Source organism: Sciurus carolinensis, unplaced genomic scaffold (genome assembly GCF_902686445.1).
Source record: "Sciurus carolinensis unplaced genomic scaffold, mSciCar1.2, whole genome shotgun sequence".
Lineage (NCBI taxonomy): Eukaryota > Metazoa > Chordata > Mammalia > Rodentia > Sciuridae > Sciurus > Sciurus carolinensis.
The window spans coordinates 141,819-163,515 of record NW_025920318.1 but is presented as its reverse complement, the minus strand read 5'-3'; the positions used below and the strand labels follow the sequence as shown (position 1 = coordinate 163,515).

General features: G+C 45.2%; 1 pseudogene; it reads left to right on the top strand.

The window, feature by feature from the left end:
- LOC124975588 (alpha-1,6-mannosylglycoprotein 6-beta-N-acetylglucosaminyltransferase B-like) overlaps window positions 1–17,544 on the top strand; it is a 24,056-nt pseudogene extending 6,512 nt beyond the window's left edge.
- Window positions 17,545–21,697: the final 4,153 nt, after the last annotated feature.

Genomic DNA, 21,697 nt, shown 5'->3' with positions numbered 1-21,697 from the left:
TTAAGCAGCTGGAAAGAGATGTCTGCACCATGCTGGCATCTGCTGTGCCTCTGTTCGCACTGTGCCCTGAGGCCTGAAGGTGTTTCTCCCCGGACCACCAGGAGGAAAGCTGTGTGCTCCTAGCTCTGCATCAGTGTCTCCAGGTCTGCTCACAGGAGGCCAGAGGCCACCCGGATCTTCAGCAGTGGGTGGGTGTGCATGCTTACACGCACCCCAATACCCACGTAGCACACTCCATGCTCTTGCTCGCACACAGGCACACTCACATGCCCTGGCTCAAACTCAGACACATGCCCAAACTTCACAACTACTGAGAGAACAATGGATCCTGGAGCATTTCAAGGTTGAGGCATGAGGTTTCCCTTCGGAAGGACCAAGTCTTGAGGGCAGAAAACTTCTTCGCACGTGCTTCCCAGTTCCAGGGCACACTGTAATCCTCCCCAGCACAGAGGAGGACAGGCAGGACCTGGGAAGTCCCCAGTGTGGGCTGGGCTCCCAGGAGGGTACTTTTAAAGGGAGGCGGGGGCTCTTTGCTGATGTCCACAGAGGGAAGAGTTGCAGAGCACCACCAGGCAGTTTGGATGCCTGCTGGATGGATGTTCACTCAGAGGGCTGACGTCAAAGCCGTTGCCTTCCTGTTGAATGCCCACTGACTTGCACTTAATATACTCTGCTGCCAGTGGGAGCCGGAGGGCCAGTTTGCTTTGGTGCATTTTTGTGTATTAGTGCCATTATAAGGTAATGGGTGTCTATCAGTGTCAATATGTCAGCAGTCAATTAATTCAGCTCACTACTTCTTCCCAGTAATTGCTAATCTTTGGACCATCCAATGCCTCATGATCTGCATTCATGATACCATTTTGACCACTGCAGACAGCACTTTAAGGAGGACATGAGGGAAAGTAGTATTTAGTGTCTCAGAGCAGCAACCGACTGACAATGTTGGTTATGAGAAAGGAGTTTTTATGGGAGAATTTGTTGTAGGACTTATATTTTAAATTGTATATATTTTAGGATTTACATTAAGTAGTAAGTGTTACTGTATTATATGTTAATATAATGTTAAGTATTAGTTGTACATACGATCTGATAAAATATTTCACAAAAATATAGAACAGTAAGATTTTGGTCCTTTGTAAAGTTTTCCATCCAGTTGGAACAAGCAATCTACATGAGGTGATTGTGTTTGGAAGACACAGTCAGTCAAACAGAGTGAGCACCAGGGTCTGTTGGCCAGTCAGCATTCCTGTGGGCCAAAGCAGTAAGTCCGGTGGGTGGGGCAGGACCACAGAGTTGAGCCTCAGCATTGTCCCCAGAGGGCCTCCCTCATTGTGAGTGAGCAATTCAGCACCCACTGTATGTGTGATGGACAGAGTGACCACTGCCCTGGCTGCTGCCCCAGGGAAGGAGGAGAAGGAGTACACCATGGGAGCAGTGGGCACAGGGGAAGCAAGGCTTCCGGGGTCTGCAGACCCCATCCCACCAGGTGTCATGCTTCTTACTGGGCTTCTGGCTTAGGGTCCACAGAACATCAGCTCTTCAGAAGTCTATGATGATATTTCAGACCTGAAAATATTAAGGAAAAGAAAATTATAGAACTGAAATCTAAACTTTTTTAATTCAATGTTTTGAAAATGGAAAAATATGCCAATTTGATTGATGGGTATATTTAGTTTTTGCCAAAACCGCAGCACATTTGGAAGTAGTTTGTGAGTAAACTTTTCCTACACATTGGGAATCCTGAGTTGTGTGGCCATTGCCCAGAGAGCAGAGCAGGTGGAGGGAACGTCCTGAGAGCCAGGTGTGCCAGACAGCAACACTGACCTGAGGAGCACTTTCAGGGCTGGTGCCTTCCAGGAGCTTCTGTGGATCAGGCCACATGCTCCTTGCAGTAACCGTGATAGAGGTGCCCCTGTGACTTTACAGATGAGGCCCAGAGAGGCTGAGTCATCTTCAAGTCACAGAGCTCATGAGGGCTGAGCTGGGAGTCTAACAGCACTGAACTATTGCTCCATGGTGGAACCCTGCTCCATCTCTTTCAAGGAAAATTACAAAAGTTTTCTGAAAACCTCAAAGCAAAGGTTATGTTTAGCATAGGCTATGCAGGCATGTGGACATTTGGTCTGATGTGGGGCAGGCTTTTAACAGGAGGAGTGAAGGCGGCTCTCTGATACTTGCTGAGCCTCACAGTGAGCAGCTATGGAAACCTCCCTGGTCACCTACACTGGCCTGAGGGTCATGCCCAGGCGTGTGGGGCTTGCTGCAGTGGAGGCCCCCAGCCTGGCACAGTCCCTGCTGGCTTTGTACCCTGGGGCAGCTTTCCAGCAGGGACTGCATTTCACCTGCCAACTCTTCTTCCCAGGCAGACCCATCCCCCAAGGGACAGACCAGGTGTGGTGACATTACCACTGCCTGCTCTAGCTCACCACAGAATTGGAATCAGGTCTTTTCTGAAAACGCAATCTCTGAATGAATTGAGATTGATCCTATTTGTCATTAGAAACTCATTAAAGCCATTTCTCTGGGATTAAAAAGAGAAAAAAGAAGGACTATAAGTAAAAAAGTGAGCTAATGGCCTACCCAGAATGCTGTGGCAATTCATGTTGCTTGAATGAAATGACAGAATTACCATAATGTTAAATTTAACATGTTTTATTTTAGCAATAAAATAAATCCTATCTCCTAGCGCAGCTGGCATTACAAAAGTAACTTTATAATTGCAAATTCATTCATTCTAGGATGGCTCAGAATGACCATATTATGGCTCAGAGGCCATATTACCAAATTTTCAGCTTAAAAATTACCTTCTCCATCGCATCTGTGAGTCTGGTGGTAGGAACAAAGCTGAAGTCCCTCCTGCATGTGGATGCGGGCAGAAGGCCTTTCTGCAGAGCTGGGGCCTGCGGCTTCTGCCTGTGCTTTTCCCAGGAAAGCTCCGGGTTTGCCTTTTCCTCCCACCTCAGCACCCAGGGCTCCTCCCTGACCCTCTGCCTTTTTCCCTCTGACACTTCTTCCAGAACTTGAAGAGCAGGGGCTGGGGAGCCCATTGTCAGCAAGGTGCCCAGGTTCCCATTCTCAAGCTTTGTTTTCCTTTCCATGCATTGATGCCCTGAGCTCTTTCAGTTTCATTAGAAACCCATCAGTCTTTGGCACCCTTCACTTCTTTGCCTCGTGCTATAATTACTGTGTTCTTGTATTCTTGATAATAGTTGGTGAGGATGTGGGGAAAAGGTACACTCATACATTGCTGGTGGGGTTGCAAATTAGTGCAGCGACTCTGAAAAGCAGTACCGAGAGTCCCTAGAAAACTTGGAATGGAACCACCATTTGACCCAGCTATCCTACTCCTTGGCCTATACCCAAAGGACTTAAAATCAGCACACTACAGTGATGAAGCCACATCAATGTTTATAGTTTCTAACAATAGTTAGATTGTGAAACCAACCTAGATGCCCTTCAGTTGATGAATGGATAAAGAAACTGTTGTATATATACACAATGGAATATTACTTAGACATAAAGAAGAATAAAATAATGGCATTTGCAGGTAAATGATATTGGAGAATATCATGCTAAGTGAGATAAGCCAATCCCCCCAAAAAAAGACTGAATGATCTTTCTGATAAGCGGATGATGATACATAATGTGGGGTGGGAGGGTGGCAAGAATGGAGGAAGAATGATTGTATAGAGGAAAAAGAGGGGTGGGGAGTGGGTGAAGAGAAGGAAAAATAACAAAATGAGACAAACATCATTACCCTATATACATGTATGATTATCCAAATGGGGCAACTCTACTTCGTGTACAACCAGAGAAAGAGCAGTTGTACCCCATTTGTGTACAATGAATCAAAATAAATAAATGAAAAATAAAAGAAACAATAATTACTGTGTTCTTTTTATTCCAGTAGGAATAAATCACCTTACAAGTGTCTTAGACATTGTAAGATGATGTATTAGAAGAATTGAAGGTAATTGGACTGCTGGTGTTCTCATTTCTTTTTTATTTTCTTCATTTGAAGATCACAAAACCTTGGGGATCCCTTACCCTAAGTTAAGTGTGTTGCTTGGTGGAAAGCTGAAACTGCTAAGAATCTCTACTATGCTTGTCATGTGAAAGCCTGAAGTCATTAGCAGGCCTGCAAACATTCCAGGGAGAACTGGAGAGCTTTTCAGAGGGTGAAGAGTGAAGACAGATCTTTTCTCTCCACAACTTGGAAGGAAGGCCATGAGTACCCATGTCCTCTGCCTGGCAGCACCTACAGTGGTGGCCAGAGCTAAGATAGATGCATATGCTGATGTCCGTGGAGAGACTGGATGCTGTGCACTGGGATTTTCCAGCTTGGGAAACCCTCCTGTCCCAAGGGTAGTGTTGAAGCAGAGAGCCACCTGGCTTTAAGGGACAGCAGGAGTTTGTCCAATGATGTTGTCTATGCTGACCATAGTGGCACCAGATAAGCTTCTCAAATTCTTTTAAAACCATAAGAGAAACACTGGTGTACCACCATTCATAGATAAAGTGACTCAGGACCAAATTGGAAGTGATTTAAAGAAACTGCAGAAATGTATATATTTTGCAAACTTGAGTTTGTGAACTATGATCTATAATCATTCTAATGACTAAAAATATTACTTAAAGAAATAATAATCATAAATGACACCAGTCTTTATCTATACATACATTCATCATGGAGTGAGTCATTTGAAATATTTTTAAAAATTGATTAAAGCATTGACATGGATTACTTTTCAAAATGATGATCAAATAAATTTTTAATGCAAAGAAAAGTTGTTCTTAATATATAGGAAATAGTTTACAACATAACTCATGTAGTCTGAACTCACCTATTTTAAGAATAACACATATATTTATGGGTGAAAATGCTGAAACTATAAAATAAAATATTAACAGTAGTTATCCCTGGGTAGTGAGATTGAGTGATATTTTTATTGTCATCTTTGCATCTTTCTGACTTTTCCAAATACCTGACAATAAAAATGTACACTTTTTGCTGTTCAAAAAATTAAGAATAAAAAAATCTTTGAGTGTGTTCAAATTTAAAAAATTTTAAAAATCTCCCATGGCAGATTTATCACTAAATCTAAATTCATCTAACATATTTCTTTTTCTTCCTGAGGCCTCAGCTACACCTGTGTATCACCATGGAATTATTTTTGAAAATTGATATAGCCTTCTGTCTTCTCTCCCTCACATTAGTTACTCCAGTTTCTGGACTGCCATGCACGTGGATGGTCCATTTATTATCTTGAATATTCAGGGACTTGGTACTGAGAAGGTTGAGTCTGGTTTAAATCTCAGTTTTCTACTGAGTATCTGTGTGCTTTCTGTAAACCTTAATTTCCCATCCATAATGTGGCACATAGTAGGACCTATGCCTGGGTGTAATGAAGATGACCATGCTGAAATATTTGGTCAGCTGTGTTACTTCCACTTGCTTAGTTTTTAAATGTCTTTTTAATGTCGATTTTTTTATTATGTGAAAAAAAATGTGCTTACCCACTAATCAGAGAAATTCAAGTTAAGACAAAAATGAGATAGCATTGTATAAAAAACATGTAGTATTGGAAATTCTAAATGCTAGTAAACTTTAATAAACTCTGGGTGTTGGGTATTGATACAACCCCTTTGGAAGCACTGTCATTATCTAAAAAAGTCAAAGACATGCCAGCCTGAAAAGGATCACATCCATTTCACTTCTAGTTTGATGTTCTCAAGAAACTTACAAGGCTGGGTATATAACTTAGGGGAAAAGAACCTGCCTATCATAAGCAAGGTCCTACAATTGATCCCCAGCACCACACACACACACACACACACACACACAAACACACACATGAAAATGAAAGAAAAAAGGAAAGAAACATGCTCACGTAAATCAGAACATACATTGATAATGTTTATAGCAGCAATATTTAGCATTGAATTAGAAACAACCCAACTGTGCACTGATGGGAGAAAGAAAGAAAAAATGTGGCAAGTCCATTTAATGTAGTACTGTACAGCAAACAAAGATGAAAGAGCTACAGGTATATGAATAAATGTTCCAAACAAACAGCATAACACAAAAGAATGCCTATAGTATATTTCCATTTATGTAAAGTTCAGAATAAGCAAAACTTAAGCTTATTCTGGGTTTTTTTGAGGTTGAATACCTGAGCATAAGTCTATTTTTAGAAAGACAAGAAAACAAATTAGTATAAAATTTAGAGTAGGAACACACTCCTAAAGGGACAGAAAGGTATTATGATCAAAAGGAAGACTCTTGAGTCATTCTGGTTGCTGCAATGCCTCTCTTTCATGACTTTGATAGAAGTTACAAAAATATTGGTTTGATGGACATTTATTATTCTGACATTTGTGACTTACATACAATTCCGTGTGAATGTTAGTTTTCTCATTTTAAAATAATAAAAATACACTCAGGAGAATTATAGGAATAGGGCATCCTGGATGTGTCCCTGCTGTTCTTGAACCTCAATTCTCACTTCACCACAGATGTTCTCCCCTGACTATATTTGATAGGCAGGCAGGGCCTGTAGGGTAAAGGTCTTTGGGTTCTGTAGATCCAGACAGAGAAATCTGTGGCAGATTTTTTCTTCTGGTCTTGTACAGAACCTAAAATTATGTCAAATTTTGGAACAAATATCATCATGTTGTGATGTTGGAGAAAATAAAGCTGCTGGAAATCTAAGGCAATTCAAGAGGAAGAGTGGTGTCCACACACAAAAATATTTCAGAAGTTAAATTCCTGTTCTCATCTTAGAGCATCCAATGGGCACTGACTACTAGCTGGTACTGCAGAACTCATCACATAGGTAGAGATATTTTATGTCTCACAACCCCAAAGAATGAGTACCCCAGGAACTCAGCTTGAGGCCTCAGAGTCGTTAAAGGAAAACCACAAACCGTATAAGGAGTCCTAGAAGCAAGAGACGGAAATTTCCAGAAAAGGTGGGTCTTAACTAAAAAGAGCTGCTAAAACAAACAATTGGTAAAATAATAAAACAAAAGTAATGAAAGCACTTAGGAATTCTAATTTGGAATTAAATTTTAATTTATAAATATCAAGTGGAATATGTATTTCAAAACTTGGTAAAAAATACAAAAAGATGGGAATCATGAGCACAATGTAGAAAACTCAAAATATGACTACACATGAAAAATAGAAGATCTAGAGAAAAGAAAAAATAAGATGGAAGAGAGGCAATATTTAAATTCCTTATGGCAAAGACAATTTGAGTCTGAAAGGTAGCAGGCTTCATTGAATTCCAAGTTTTATGGGAGAGAAAAAGACAACATATTTTTCAAAATAAAACAATCATTCTGGCATTGAATAACATTTTCAGATGATTGAGAGAGAAGGACGCACAATCATTCAACCATCAGGAGGATGAGAAGATGGTTGTGTACACAAGAGTTCAGGGAACTTAGTTCCCATGTGCTCCTTTGGAGGAAAATATAGTCCTCAAAAAATTAAATGAGTCAGAACAGAGACCTTAAGATGGGACAAGATGAAAAGGAGAAAAAACAATAACTTTGAAAAATAGCTGAGAAATCACCTGAGTGGTTAGTGTATGAGTTATATAAGGAGTTTTAAAACATAGAGCCATACTTCAGGAGAAGATCTAAGGATGAATTGAAACTAAAAATGCTGAAATATCTTAGCAACCCCTGAACTGTTAAGTGGTACAGATGGGGAAAGAATAAGTGATAGCAAACAAACCAGTCAAACAATCTATTTTCCTGAGAGAGGAGGGAAGGTGGGGGAAGGAGAGGGTTTTTATATAATAGAAATATTTATATAATAGAAATATATGATTAGAAATTTGGGGAAAGAGAAATTAAGTGCTAATAGAATACAAAATAGAGTTAGGTGCCCTTCAAATTTAATGAATGCAGGTGGGAATACAAGGGTTGGAATAATTTGATTAATCAAATTAGCAATATGTATATAATTAATCAGTAATTAGTACTAAACTGTATGCCATCACGTTTGCATTTAATGAATTTTTTTGGCTCTGAGATTTCTTTTACTTTGGCCCTAATTTCGCAGCTATCTTGTTTTATTCAGGTAGGGGAGTCTATATAGTTCATAAATTGCCTTAAGTTTTAGCAAAGTATGGTATGCATTTTGAAGCAGTCTTCTGTCATACATGTCTTTGAAAATAGTCTACATACAAATATATTTTGGAGAGGGTATGATAAAAAAAAGGCAAAAAAGTAAGTTTTAGAATAAATAAGACCAGAGTAATAACCGGTAAAGCAAAAGAGAAAAAAGTGACAGTATTAAAATCAGATAATAAATTTAGGTTAAAAATTTTAGGCAGAAGAAGATATTGTTCTAAGTCTATCCATCAAAATGAATAGCAACTGAGTAGAAAGCCAAAAAAGTACAGAATTGCAAATAAAAATTTTTTAAAGTCTAGTTATAGTTTACCCTTTAATATAACTATTTCAGAAATGAACAGTTGAATTGGATAAAAAATGAGAACATACATAAAAGAACTGAATAATACAATTCTACAATTTTAAAATAGAAAAATGCATTGCACACACATATATATATTTACATACATATTTATATTTACATATATATGTCAATGGAATATTTATAAGAATTACAAACTTGAACAAGAAACTGAATAGCATAATCTATGATCAAAATGTAATGAAGTTAGGAATAAGTAACTTTAAATGGACCCAAATAATAATTTATAAAAGAATTTTGACAAAAAGAAATGAAATCAGAAATCATAAGTGATCTAGAAAGGATTCAAAAAGTTGTGTGTAGGGGATAATCTGTGGTTTTCAATGCCTTTATTATTAAAGAAGAAAGATGAAAGGAAACAGGCAGGAAAGAATTGAACACCTATTGAGAAAAAATGTTAAGTTTGCTATGTTACTAAGGCAGTAAAAAACATTAACAACAAAATCTATCAGTTTAGGGGTGTAGCTAAGTGGAAGATTGCTTGCCTGCATGTCCAAAAAATAAAAAAGTAAATAAATCATAAATAAGTAAATAAAAAAGCATGTTGAAAATCCATGAAAAATAGTAAATGGAAAGTAAAAGCTAAGATTGAGTCAATGAGACAAAAACAGGATATTAAATAGAAATATATATGTATATACATATAAAGTATCTATTGAAAAGTTAATTCTTAGATTGTCATCCTGCTGTGGGGATGGTATTTGGGGTCCTGCTGTCACCAGGTTTGGCACCTCACCTCCTGTCTCCATGACTCTCCCTGATGTTCCTGAGATGCACCCCTGAACCCATGGAGTCACCGCTCATGGGGAGGGTCAAGGTGGAAGGTCCAATGGCTGGGACAACCCTTCTGAGGCAACCATTTCAGCACTACTTTCCTTCCCCCAAGAATGACTGGGAGTCATCCTTCAGCAGGAGCTCCTTGGAAAGCATGACTAATCTCATGCTGGAGGCAAGAGTGGACACATTCAGTTCAAACATCATCATTGGTGACCTGGCTGCAGACCTCAGCCCCAACAAAGCCAGCAGGGCCTGGAACAGCAGCTAGGTTGTGTCCAAAACCCCTACCTGTGTGCCCTACATGGAGCCTGGCACAAGACTCTCAGCATAAAGGACACAATAAAATATCTGAGTGGGAAGGCAAGGAGTTACCCACTAGCACCTGGCAGGCGAGAGGACAAGCAGGTGGATTGCCTACAGTCATGCATGATGGAGAGGAGAGGAGAAGTAGTCAGGTCATGAGACCTCTGGTCACAGAGGCTAAGAATGGAAGGAGGTGCTAAACAGAGAGCCCCGAGAGTGAGAGGTGCAGAGGGGCAGTGAAAGATGGGCATCAAGACGTAGAGAGGAGGCCAGATCTTGACCACCCAATGGGAGACAGAGGCCATCAAGGGTAGAGGCTATAAACCTGAGGCTATGTATGTCGAGCTTCCAAAAAGATCCCCTGTCAGTGCTGAAGTAGGTCAAGAAACTGGAGCAGGCCTTGGAGGACCTGTTGGTTGGCTTGGATGCCCAGTTCAGGAGACTTGCTATTCCCCACACTGCCTGCCTCACAAGGCAGAGGAGGAGCACCTGCTTCCCAAGAAGCACTGAGGTGGAGCAGATGCTGATCACCACTTGGACCCAGAGGACAGGGAGCCCATCCCTGCGGATGTGGAGGGGTCCCTTACAAAGATCTTCCTCCACTCCCATGTCCAAACTTTGGAGAACGTTCAAACATGCAGGAGAGAGAGACAAGAATGGGAACCCAGGTGATGACTTCAGAAAAGAGAAAAGAAACCTGCTTCTCCTGGGCTTCCTGCCTCCCCCAGTGTTGTGTATGGGTGTCTGCTGCTCCCTGGAGGGACGTTGGGTGAAAAGCCCCAGAGTAATCATTCTTCAGATCAGGAGACAGAGCTGCTTACTTTTTCAAAATAGCGTTGTCCATTCGAGGTCCTTGGCGTTTTAAGATGAGCCTTAGAATCAGCTTGTTAATTTCAACCAAAAAAAAAAAAAAAACCTGCTGCATCACTGACGAGGATTTCATTGGTTGCTGTCCTCTGGGTTCTGGAAAAGGAGCGTGAAGCATTGTGGAGATGATCTGAGGTCAGGGATAGCGCCCTTTCCTCTTTCAGAGCATCTGGTGTCACTCTTGGTTGGTGGCTGCTGGCCCTAGTGGTCCCAGATCACCTTAATCAGTGACTGTGATGGCAACAACCTGAAACTGGGTTGACCCAACCAGGGCAACTCCAGCTCCAGTCCACCCTTCCTTCCAGATTATTCCTGAGGGGAGGAGGGTTGGATGGATGGAGGGACGGGTGGGTGGATTAAGGGATGAAGGGATGGGTGTGGGGGCGTGATCTGATCTCCTGAGAGCTCCGCAACTCCTCAGAGGTACTTGGAGTCCTTTGAGGGTTAGAGTAGGCCAAGCAGATCCACCTGGATTCACTTAATGTGCAGTCCCATTGGCTTCCTTTGGAAGAAAAATTGTGTGGCTAAAAATAAACTGGAAGCCTCTGGTTTAGTCCAAGCTCTGTGGCTCACTGATGAAAAATTGAGGACCAGAGAGGAGGGGCCTTGCCCAGGGTTGCACAGCTGGCTGGAGACCACCCTGAAGCAGGGCGTCTGCTGTGCTGGTGCTGCTGGGGACCTGGGATGAAGTTCTGCCTCCTCTCCCTCCTCCTCCAGGGGAAGGAGAAGTTCCTGGGCATCCTGAACAAGTACATGGAGGCAGAGGCTGCCTGGGGTCCCTGCCTTCATGAAGGACCACGGCCTCTTGCTGTAGCCTGAGTCCCAGCAGCTGCTGCACAAGGTCAAAGTGAGTCCCCCAGCACACTGTCCTCACCTGCCTGGCCACAGGCACCAAGGGGGCCACCCAACACACCTGCCAGGGCAGCCGCTGCCACGTGTGGCCCCTTCCACATGTGGACAATACCCAGCGTGCTCTGCTGCCTGAGCCCTGTGTCCAGTCCTCCAGGGCACTGGACAATATGGGATGTGCAGCAGGCAGGGAAGAGCCTACAGGGTCAGAGGACTGGGCAGGGCCAGGACCTGGTTAGGGGAACAGGAGCCAGCCAGACCCTTCAGAGCCTCTGAGCGAGTGGTATGTTGGCTGAGAGGCCCTGGCTACTGTCCCATGGGGCCATTCATCCTGGATGGCTGCTTCTGCAAGTCCCACAAGGAAGGATATCCCTGTGCAGTGAACAACCTGAACAACCTCACTCAGCAGCCCTGGATTCAGTACCCTTTATGAAGCACCTTCCAGGAGCCAGCCCTGTGTGTACTGCTGGCATAGTTAGGTACTGAATTAGTGATTTTAGGATGAGTGAGTGGAGGTCCTTTGAGGTTGGCTGTGGATGCGGGTCTGCAGCCTGTTGGCCTTGGAATCCTTGCTCTGTCCTCACCTCTCCAGAATTATAGACAGCAAGACCAGGCGTCCACGGTGCCCCACCCAGCCCTGCACCAAGGGACACGAGCAGGCCGCCCCCACCCCACCCCTGCCCAGCTGAGGGGCTCCCAGCCCACCCTGACCTCGTGTCCCCCCCAGCCCCCTCAGCTCTTCACAGGCCTTGGTTTCCCCCCCACCCAGAGGGCCCGGGCCCCCTGGAGGCCATCGCCCATGGCTGTGTCTTCCTGCAGACCTGCTTCAGCCAACCCCGCAGCTCCCTTAACCACGAGTTCTTCCCAGGCAAGCCCACCTCCAGGGAGGTGAGTGGGTGACCCAGCTGGCCCGGGGGGGGGGGGGGCCAGAGCAGTGGCCCTGCAGTTCCTGTGGAGGGAGGTGGAGGAGTCAGGCAACAGGATAAAAGGGACAAAAGGGAGCACAGGGAGAGCCACCCCCTGCCGGCCCTAGCCAGGTGTTCTCCAGCACCCCTACGCAGAGAACTTCATCGGCAAGCCCCATGTGTGGACTGTGGACAACAACTTGAGGAGTCTGAAGCTGCCATCAAGGCCATCATGGAGACCCAGGTGAGATGGCCACTGCTTGCACTGTGGGACCTAATTATAATTTGATAAATGTACCCGGCTTGGCCTGGGCGGGCAGAGGAGTCCACATCCCTCCTGGGCAAACATACCCTTGTGTCCAGCCATGTGGACTGGAGAGTGGAGCAGGGGCCCTCACTCACCAACCAAGTGCACAAGTTTTAGGGGGCATACCTTGGTGCAGTGAACAACCTGCACAACCTTACAAGGTAGCCATGGTTTCAGAGTCACTTATTGAGCACAATGAAGGGCCAGGACCTGTGAGCACTCCTGACTCAAATTGGACGCCAAGTCAATGTCTTCTGGATGAAAGCATGGAGGTTCTTCAGACCCTGCTTTAGGTGTGGGTCTGTGACCTTTAAGCAGCCTGTCTCAAGTGATGACGTGAATACAGCACTTCCGCGGATCTTGCTGACAAGGTCAGCTTTCCATTCCTGATGGAAACACCCAGGTCCTTCCTCCCTGGTCTGGAGATGAATGTTTCTAGAGGAAGTGCCCACCAGCAAGTCACCAGGTCCTGATGTGCACCTGTCTTCAGCTCTAACAGATGAAGCTGGAGTCTGGCAAGGAGGTGCACTCTGCCACTCTGTCCAGTGGGGAGACCTGTTCACCTACTGGGAATCAGCTGAGGCTTAAACTTAAGTCGCAGACTGAGTCTGGGCTCCACTGGGGCAACCCTGAGGTGGGGTCTCAGCACAGGTGTCTCCGCTGGGAGGTGGTCCCAGGAAGGGGGCAGGTGTGGCCTGGAGCTCATCACCTTGGGGCCTCTGAGCCGGGGCTTCTGTCACATCCCTGAAAGGCAGGAACCTGGGGTGGTTCTCCACCAGCTCCCACCTGCCCATGGCTGCAGGCTGCCCACTCCTATGGCTTCTGGCTTGTCCCTTGCACAGGTTGAGCAGACTGGAGATAGCCCTGAGGTGGAGTGTCTGGGGTGGAGAGACTGCAGGGGCACTGCCCACATCTGCCTTGGGGGCCACTCTCCATGTTTGAGGATGCCTATTGTGGAGTTTACGGTGGACAGGAAAGTGGACTCGGGACCATGCCCCAGTAGAGGGCTGGACAACTGATTGTTACAGGTTAATGGGTTTAAATGGGCCCGAGCACCAGACCAGAGCAGTGGTCTTTGGAAGGGGACTCAGTGCTAAGGACAGGCCCGGGGTGGGGGCTTGGTGGGGTTTAAATCTGATTCACTTCATGCTGGAAACAACCCTGTTGCACCTTCTCCCCTGCCCTGCTGGCCTCCTCTTGCACAGGGATAGGGCAGGGTGAGGACTCTTCCCCATCCCCCTGAAGTCTGGCCTGACTTCCAAGGCCCATCAAGCAAAATGAGCCTGTGAGTGGTGTGTCCCCTCCCAAGACGAAAGGCTGGACACAGGGGAGGGACTGTGCCTAGGAATGAATGTGCCCAGACCGTCCTCCATGCTTCTGCCAGGACACACGGGAACTGGGGAGGTGCCTGTTCTCAGGAGGGGCTGAGGGGGCTTCCTTTTCCTTGTTCTTTCCTTTGATTTTTTTACATGAATATCAGTTTAATTTTGTTATTGAGTTAATTATAAAACAGCAATAACCAGGCTGAGGATGTACTCAGTGGGTAAAGCACTTGCCTAGCGTTCAGGAGGCCCTGGGTCCAATCCCAGCACCACAAAAAGGAAAGAGAGGGAGAGAGAGAGAGAGAGAGAGTGAGCAGTGACAAAGGACAAAGGATCCAGGAAACAAGGCATCCACATCTGCTGCAGACCTCTAGGGACCCTGGCCCAGCCTGTCTGCCAGCAGCCTCCTCCATCAGGCCCTGCCACCCACTTTCCTGACAGTTCACCCCCTGGTAGCCCAGAGGGGCTCACATGCTCCCGTGCCCATGGATCACCAGGGAGGAGCTTGTGTTTAGACCCAGCCACCCCAGGGCTCCTGCCTCACAGGACCAGGTGTGGCCTGGGAGTCAGCATTTTAAGTAAGTGCCTGGTGATGCTGAGAGTCTGCTTTAGAAAATCTATCTCGAAGCAGCTGGCTGGGAGTGGACTGTGGATCCTGCAGGTCTTGTGACCTCCAGGGGAGGGGAGGGGAGGTCAGAGGATCCCAGTAAGTGCAGAGCCCCAGGGGCCAGCCCCCACTCCACCCATGGCAGGGCAGGTTCTGTGCCCCTGGGCTGCCGCAGATGGGCCTGTACTGCGTCTCCATTAAGTCCAGATAGAGGCCGTGGGGTGAGAGGACAGCGGTGCTGCCATTGCTCCCCACCCCTCTCGAGGTCATCCTCCATGGCACTGCAGGCCCAGCACCTGTCACCCGCAGAGACTGATGCCATGCACCTGCAGTTAGACCTAATGGGGTGTTTGCAGGCAGGTTGCTGCCCCGTGGGAGATTCCTGGCAGGCAGGTGCTGGAGGGCTTCCTGTGTGCAGGGCCTATGACTCACCCTGAGTCAAGCGCTTCAGACGTCGAGGAAAATAACTCAGGCACTGCTGTCGCTGCTGACGGGGGAGCAACATTTGGAGGGCAAAGGCTCTTCTCTGGGGCTTTTTCCTTATATCCTGGGTTCGTACTGCAAGGGGACAGAGGCCTGCCTGGGCAGTGCTCAGAGGCTGTCTGGACTCTGCCCTGCATATCAGGGCATCAGTTGGCCACAGGGCCCTGAAGGGGGTTGGGAGAGGAGCGCAGGGTGGGACAGGCCTGCAGAGCATCTGGCACAGAGGGATGCTGGGGTTTCCTGGGACTCTGGAACAGCCTGGGGACTGGGAATACACAGCACTTGGTGTCCAGTCTGGGACAAGGTCAGGCTGGTGGCCTTTGTCCCTAGAGTCAGAGGCGGCAGGGACCAGCTTCAAGGGGAGCAGTGGGGGCTGTCTCCCTGGGACCCTTGATTGGGAGTTCCCCTGGCCAGGGGGCCAGGATGGGCCCCACCCTAAGAAGCGCTCTGCAGGGTCCCCACACAGCTCTGCTGGACACCCTGAGGTCACTTTGTGAGGAAGAAGGGGTTCGGGTTTGGGCAGGACTGTTTAGTTTCACCACTAAGGCTAAGGATCTCATCTTTGGGGCAGCCAGCAGGAAGATGGCGTCACTGGGGACTGAGTTGGACTGGATCAGACAGAGTGCCCACATTGTGTGGGGCTTGGGGAGGATGATGGCTACAGTCACCCTCCTCTGAGTCAAGGTTTGTCCCACTCTGGCCATTGCCACCTGCCACCTGTGGGCTCCTCCAAGGTGGCTTTGTGCTGGGCCTGCAGGTGAAGCCCAGGGAGGGTTTGGGAGGGGACATCTTGTCCCTTGGTTACCTTCACCTCTTGTACCACAGCCACTCGGCCACATGCCCCAGTGCAGGCTGCTGCGTGACCCTGAGACCATTGGGTCACATGTGGCCTCTGTGTAGTGCGCTTGTAACCATGTGTGGCCTGGGCAGGTGCTTCCAGATGCCACCCAGACGCATCCCACTGGGAGCATGCTGCATCCCTCTGTGTGAAGGCCGACATCTTGGGGAGGGTACAACCAAGTTTTTCCATCCCACAACCATTTCCTGAGTGTCCACTGCATGCCAGGCACTGTACCAGACTCTGGGGGACAAGCTGCAGTCCCTGTCCTCGAGGGCTCCTGAGAGAGATGGAGCATGGACAGGAAGCCATGGCAGGGGCGCTTGTCCTCGGGGGAAGAAGTCTGGGGTGCTGAGAACTCCAAGGAACCTGGTCCTGTACCAGGAGGGTGTGGGCACAGGATGCTCTGGAGAGGGTGATGTTCCAGAGAAGCTGGGCTGGGCAAGGGGGCCTCAGAACCCGGGAGGGGTGGAGCACCGGGCTCTGGGCAGGAGAAAGCTTGTGTGGCTGGGGTGGGGGACAGGGCAGCAGGGGCACTGGGGCCAGGACACAGGGAGGATCCAGGGCTGAACCTGAGTCCCCCAGGGACCTCAGAGAGGGTAGGGACCTCGGCTGAGAGGACCAGGTGGACGTGGCATTGGCACATCCCACCCCATGCCCAGCAGGCAGCCCCATAACCAGGCCTCCCCGCCACGCCCTCCCTCAGATGGAGCCCTTCCTGCCCTATGAGTACTCCTGTGTGGGCAGCTGGAGCTGACCCACGCCTACATTCAGCACCAGGTAGGCGACCCTCTGTCCTCAGCCCCGGACCTGGAGTCCCACCCCAAGCCCATCAGGCCAGAGCCCATGCCGTGCAGGCAGCAGACACCCCTGGCTGTGAACCCCTCAGGTCCCCCGACCTCCTGATGTCCCTCTCCTCCTGCAGGACTTCTGTGCAGCTCCCAGCCCAGCCCCCTCCAGGGACCGGGCCTCACAGAGCCCCTTCATCCTGGCGCCCAACGCCACCCCCCTGGAGTGGGCTCAGAACGCCAGCATGGTCCCTGGGGCATGGCCCCCGCCATACTCGCTGCAGGTCCTGGCTGGCCACTGCTGGGAGGACCTGTATGGACGCCTGCCTGGATCCCAGACTGGACTGTGAGCCCTCCTCCTTCCCCTTCCTCAACAGCCAGGAGACCTTTCTCCAGTAAGTGCGCCCCCCTTCCTCCCAAGAGTTTCCAACTGGTGAGGAAGCATCCAGAAGGGACCTTCCATGTGGGCATCTGCATCATGTGGCTATGTTCTTGGCAGGACCCAGCCACTACAAGGGACGCTGCCTCTCAATCCCACCCAGCTACCTCTGCCCCTCAGGGGCCCTGCCCCAGCCTGGATGGGCACCTTCTCCATAAAGCTGCTGCGCATCCCTCCAGGTGGGACCCCGGCCCCTCTTCTCCAAGCTCACGGACAGAGGCAGATAAGGAGCTGTAACCACCTCTTCCCGAGTCTGGGGCAGGGGTTTCTGGGAGAGGGGTGGGCAGTGCCAGGCTGGGGACAGCCCGCCCCACCCACCCCAGGGTGTGACCAATGCTGGTGGCACCCATGCAGGCTGCAAGTGCCCTGTGATAGCACCAAGTGGGAGATGCACCACTCGTACCCAGCACTGGCTCAGCCCGGCCAGGAGTGCTACCTGCAGAAGGAGCCCCTGCTCTGCAGCTGCACTGGCTCCAACACTGAATATAGGCTCTGCCCCTGTTGTGACTTCCTCATGAGCCAGGTGGCCCTGTGCCAGGGCTGCCTGTGAGGCAGTGGGGGCCCCTGCCCCACACCTCCCCCTGCAGGAGAAAGCACCAGCAGACCCTAGCTTGAGATGCACACATGGCCGGAGCTTCCTTCCCACTCCCAGGAGCAGGCAGAGGAGCACTAAGCACTGTCCAGGGGAGGGCAGCACAGGCAAGCTTGGGCACTCAGAGTGGGATGTGCTTCTGCAGAAGTGAGACCTCTTCGGGCATTTAAGGACTGTTGAACAGGATTCATATGCTCTGACAAAGAACTGCATCCAATCCCATATAATCTTTCCCTCCTCCCCCAGTGCCTTCAGACTAAAAAAGAAAGAAAAGAGAAATCTAAATGCATACCGTAAACTTTAGCTGAGAGGAGAAAGAAGTTAGATTTAGAAAAGAAGGAAGTGTGGCAAGGAGCGTATACTCATAGACTCTTAAAGTATGAGAGAAGACTGGTTAGTGTTTCCCACATCATGCATTAAAATATAAACAAGAGAGAAGAGGCAGAGCAACTATGCAAGCAGACACAGAATAAGAAAAGAAGCAAAGGAATTTAGCAGGCAAAGACAGACGATGAACCTAGTCCTCAATGAAAATTCATCCTAAGAAACAGAAGATACTCCTCAAAATGATTTGATATAATATTTTTTAAAATATCTGAATATCTTAATTCTGCACACAATGATAATGAAACTACAAAGTTGAAATGCACACTGCAAAGCTAAGGAAATTAACTGATTACCAAACAAGATCATATCGATAAGTAATTATTAACAAAGAACAAAAAGAATTACTAGAATTTATGACAGTGAATGTAGATGTTTTCAAAGTGTAATAGCAATAGAGAAGAGATGGTGCATGCATACATAGAAAATACATAAAATGATTCACATGGATAAGTCAGATCAAGAAATAATTCACTTGGTACATTAGGATGTCTTTTACTTTAAAACAAAAAACAAGGGTAAAAGGATATGGGAAAAGCGAATCTTTGTATACTTCGGGGGCAATGTAAAATGATGTTGCAACCTTAGAAAATGGCATGACAGTTCCTCAAATAATTAAAGATAGAATCATCATATTATCCAGTAGTTCAACTTGTTATATATTCCAAAGAATTGAAATTGGGAAATGAAATAGATATTTGTATCCATGTCACAGCAGTATTATTCATAATAGCCAAAAAGTAGCAACCCAAAAGCCCACTGAAAAATGAACAAACAAAATATACACACACAGTTGAATAGTATTACTCAGCCTTAAAGAGGAAGAACATTCTGACACATATTATAACATGATGAACCCTGAAAATGTTAGTTAAGCAAAAAAAAAAAAAAAAAAGCCAGTAATAATGTCACAAGTAACTTAGAGGAGTCAAATTCATAGAGAGTAGAATGGTGGTTGCCAGGTGTGGGTGGAGGGATGAATGGGGAACTGCTTAAGGTTAGAAAGTTTCAGTTTTACAAAATGAAAAAAGTTCCGGGAGATGGATAGTGGATGTGGTTGCAAAACAATGTGAATGGTCTGAACACCTGCACACTTAAAAATGGATGAAATGGTAAATTTTGCTATGCTTATTATACCAGGTTTTTTTAAATTAAAAGAAATAAATGAGTCACTATATGGGTAATTAGTATTGATTCAGCAGAGAATCCCAATAAGTAAAACTAGAAACAGATACTCAGAATCATAATTTTAAAAATTCCATGAAATGAAAAATTAGATATAAAAAAGATTCTGAAAAATTGATATATAATGATGCATATAGATCTCTACATCCTGGCTTCTTTATTGAACTTCAAACAAATAAGCACAGAACACATCAGAAATGTAGGCAAAAGAAAAAATTACTTGTAAGGGAAAAAAATCAGCCTGGTCCTTGAATTTTTCTATAGCACAATTTACCTAACTTTCTATTTTTAATTTTTTTTGTCAAAACTTTAATATAAAGGAACTAAAATTCAAGAATACTGTACCTGGACAAGTTGGTATTCAAGTAGAGATAGCCCCCAACAATGTATTCACAAAATTGAAAAACTTTTCAAAACGTAGCAGCCAATTATGAAACTTTGTGGACAAACCCACTTGATGATGAAATTTAGCTAATCAAGAGATGAATCAAAATAAATCATTTGGAAATGGAGAAGCCACAGTAAAATATGGTGCTAAACAATAAATACATTTAAATATAAAACTAAGTCTAAACAATTGAAGAAATTATGTTTATAGGACAGAATATAAATATATGAAGTTTAAAACTACTGCTGATTTTGATGCTATAATAAAATCAATATCCTACTGGATTACAATAAATATTCTTAGCTTGCTCATATTAGGAAATTAGCTGTGGTTTCCTTGGGTTCATCCCCACACATTTTCTCCTTGCTTAAGTCAGACTGAAAGAATAGCCCCTCTTTAGAACATGCTATTTTCATTGTGGAAGGACAAACCAGTTGGTACCAAGCTGAAGCATACATTTACATTAAATACTTTGCTTAGAAGAGGCAAACATCATGTCCAATCATGGTTCATTGACCCAAGTAGGAAACATGATCAAGTCTACAGTCATTGAGATGGGACTAAATATGGGATTTGGGAAAAATGTAATGGGAGGAAGTACAAAAATATTAATCTCATTTTTTTTCTACAGGGAATCAATTCATACTTTATAAAGTCAAAAACATTGTAATGAACAAATTTTAATAAAATGATTAACTCATATAATATACCTAATGTGACCAGAGAACAGATTGTAGGGGGGGTGGAATTTAGGTGTATAAAACAAGAGCATCAGGCATCTAATTCCACAACTGTGTAAGAGTAGAGTTTCTAAGGGATTACCTAACATAAACTAGGTATTTAACTACCAGTACTTTTTAATGCTGAGCTGCAGAGGTGAAATCTTCACCTCTGAAACCCAACACATGTATTCTTCCTCTCACTCCCTCCCTGAAATATTCATGCAAGCAGACATACATTCATACTCTGAACAAAATCCTACATGGTAGGCAATAAATAGTAAGAATAGAAGCTATTAGGGTGGCAAATACTTATAAAAGTAACATGATACAAAAAGTAAGAGCCTGTTCCAGGAAGCTTCGAGGTGGATCTGGATCCCAAATTTTCTAAATTAAGACAAGGTTCTCAGTTATGAACATCCTTTGAACTCCTACAAAATACAAAAATCCTTTCTTAAGGAAAATACACACTTATTGAGCTGGCTATGCCCCAATTCCATGGGTTTATATTAAGTAAATATGAGCTCACAATGTAAACAAACAAGTCAACAAAGAAGGCAGAGATGATACATCTGTCTGAATTATTTCAGATGGAAATTTTCAGAGATAGAAAATTACTTCATATAAAATGTATAAGGAAACATGAAATTCAATTACAAATATGAAAAAATATTTTAAAAATGGAAGAAACTGAACACAGTGCAAATAAAATTAACAGCATCTTTTAAATTAAAAGTTACATGTTAAAATAGAAATTTGAAGGCTTTGTAAAACATCTAATTAGATGTAGCCAGAGAGACAGAGAGAGACAGAGAGAGACAGAGACAGAGAGAGAGAAACGGAAGACGAGTTGCTTGAATGAAACATGAAAAAATGAAGATATGGAGAAAAGAATAAGACTACATATCAGAGTTATTTGGAACCCAAGATTAGGTCAGATGGAATTAATAACAAAATTTGAAATAACAGAATGAAAAACAAATGGGAATTTTCCAGAATTGCTGACTGATAATAAGTAGATATAAGAATCACAATATATCCCAAACAGGATCAATAAAAATAAATCTATCCACATTAAGGCACACTTTTCATGAAACTACATTATATGGGAGACAAAGGGGGGATCTTAATAGACTAAGAAAAACAGGTCACCAAAGAATCTACAACTAAAGAGACTACAATTCTCAGTAGCAAAATCCAGAAGACAAAGCAATGACATTAGAAATACTGAAAGAAAATAACTGTCAAGCTAAAATTGGTATGTACAAAACTGTATTTCCAAAATGAGGGCATATTTAGGAAATGTCCATAAATATTAAATAAAAAAGTTAACACTAAATAAAAACTTTAAAGAATATAAATCAGGAAAAAAGAAAAGGGATTTCGGAAGCAAGTTTAAGAAGAAAGAAGGAATTATGACCATGCATTTTTAAAA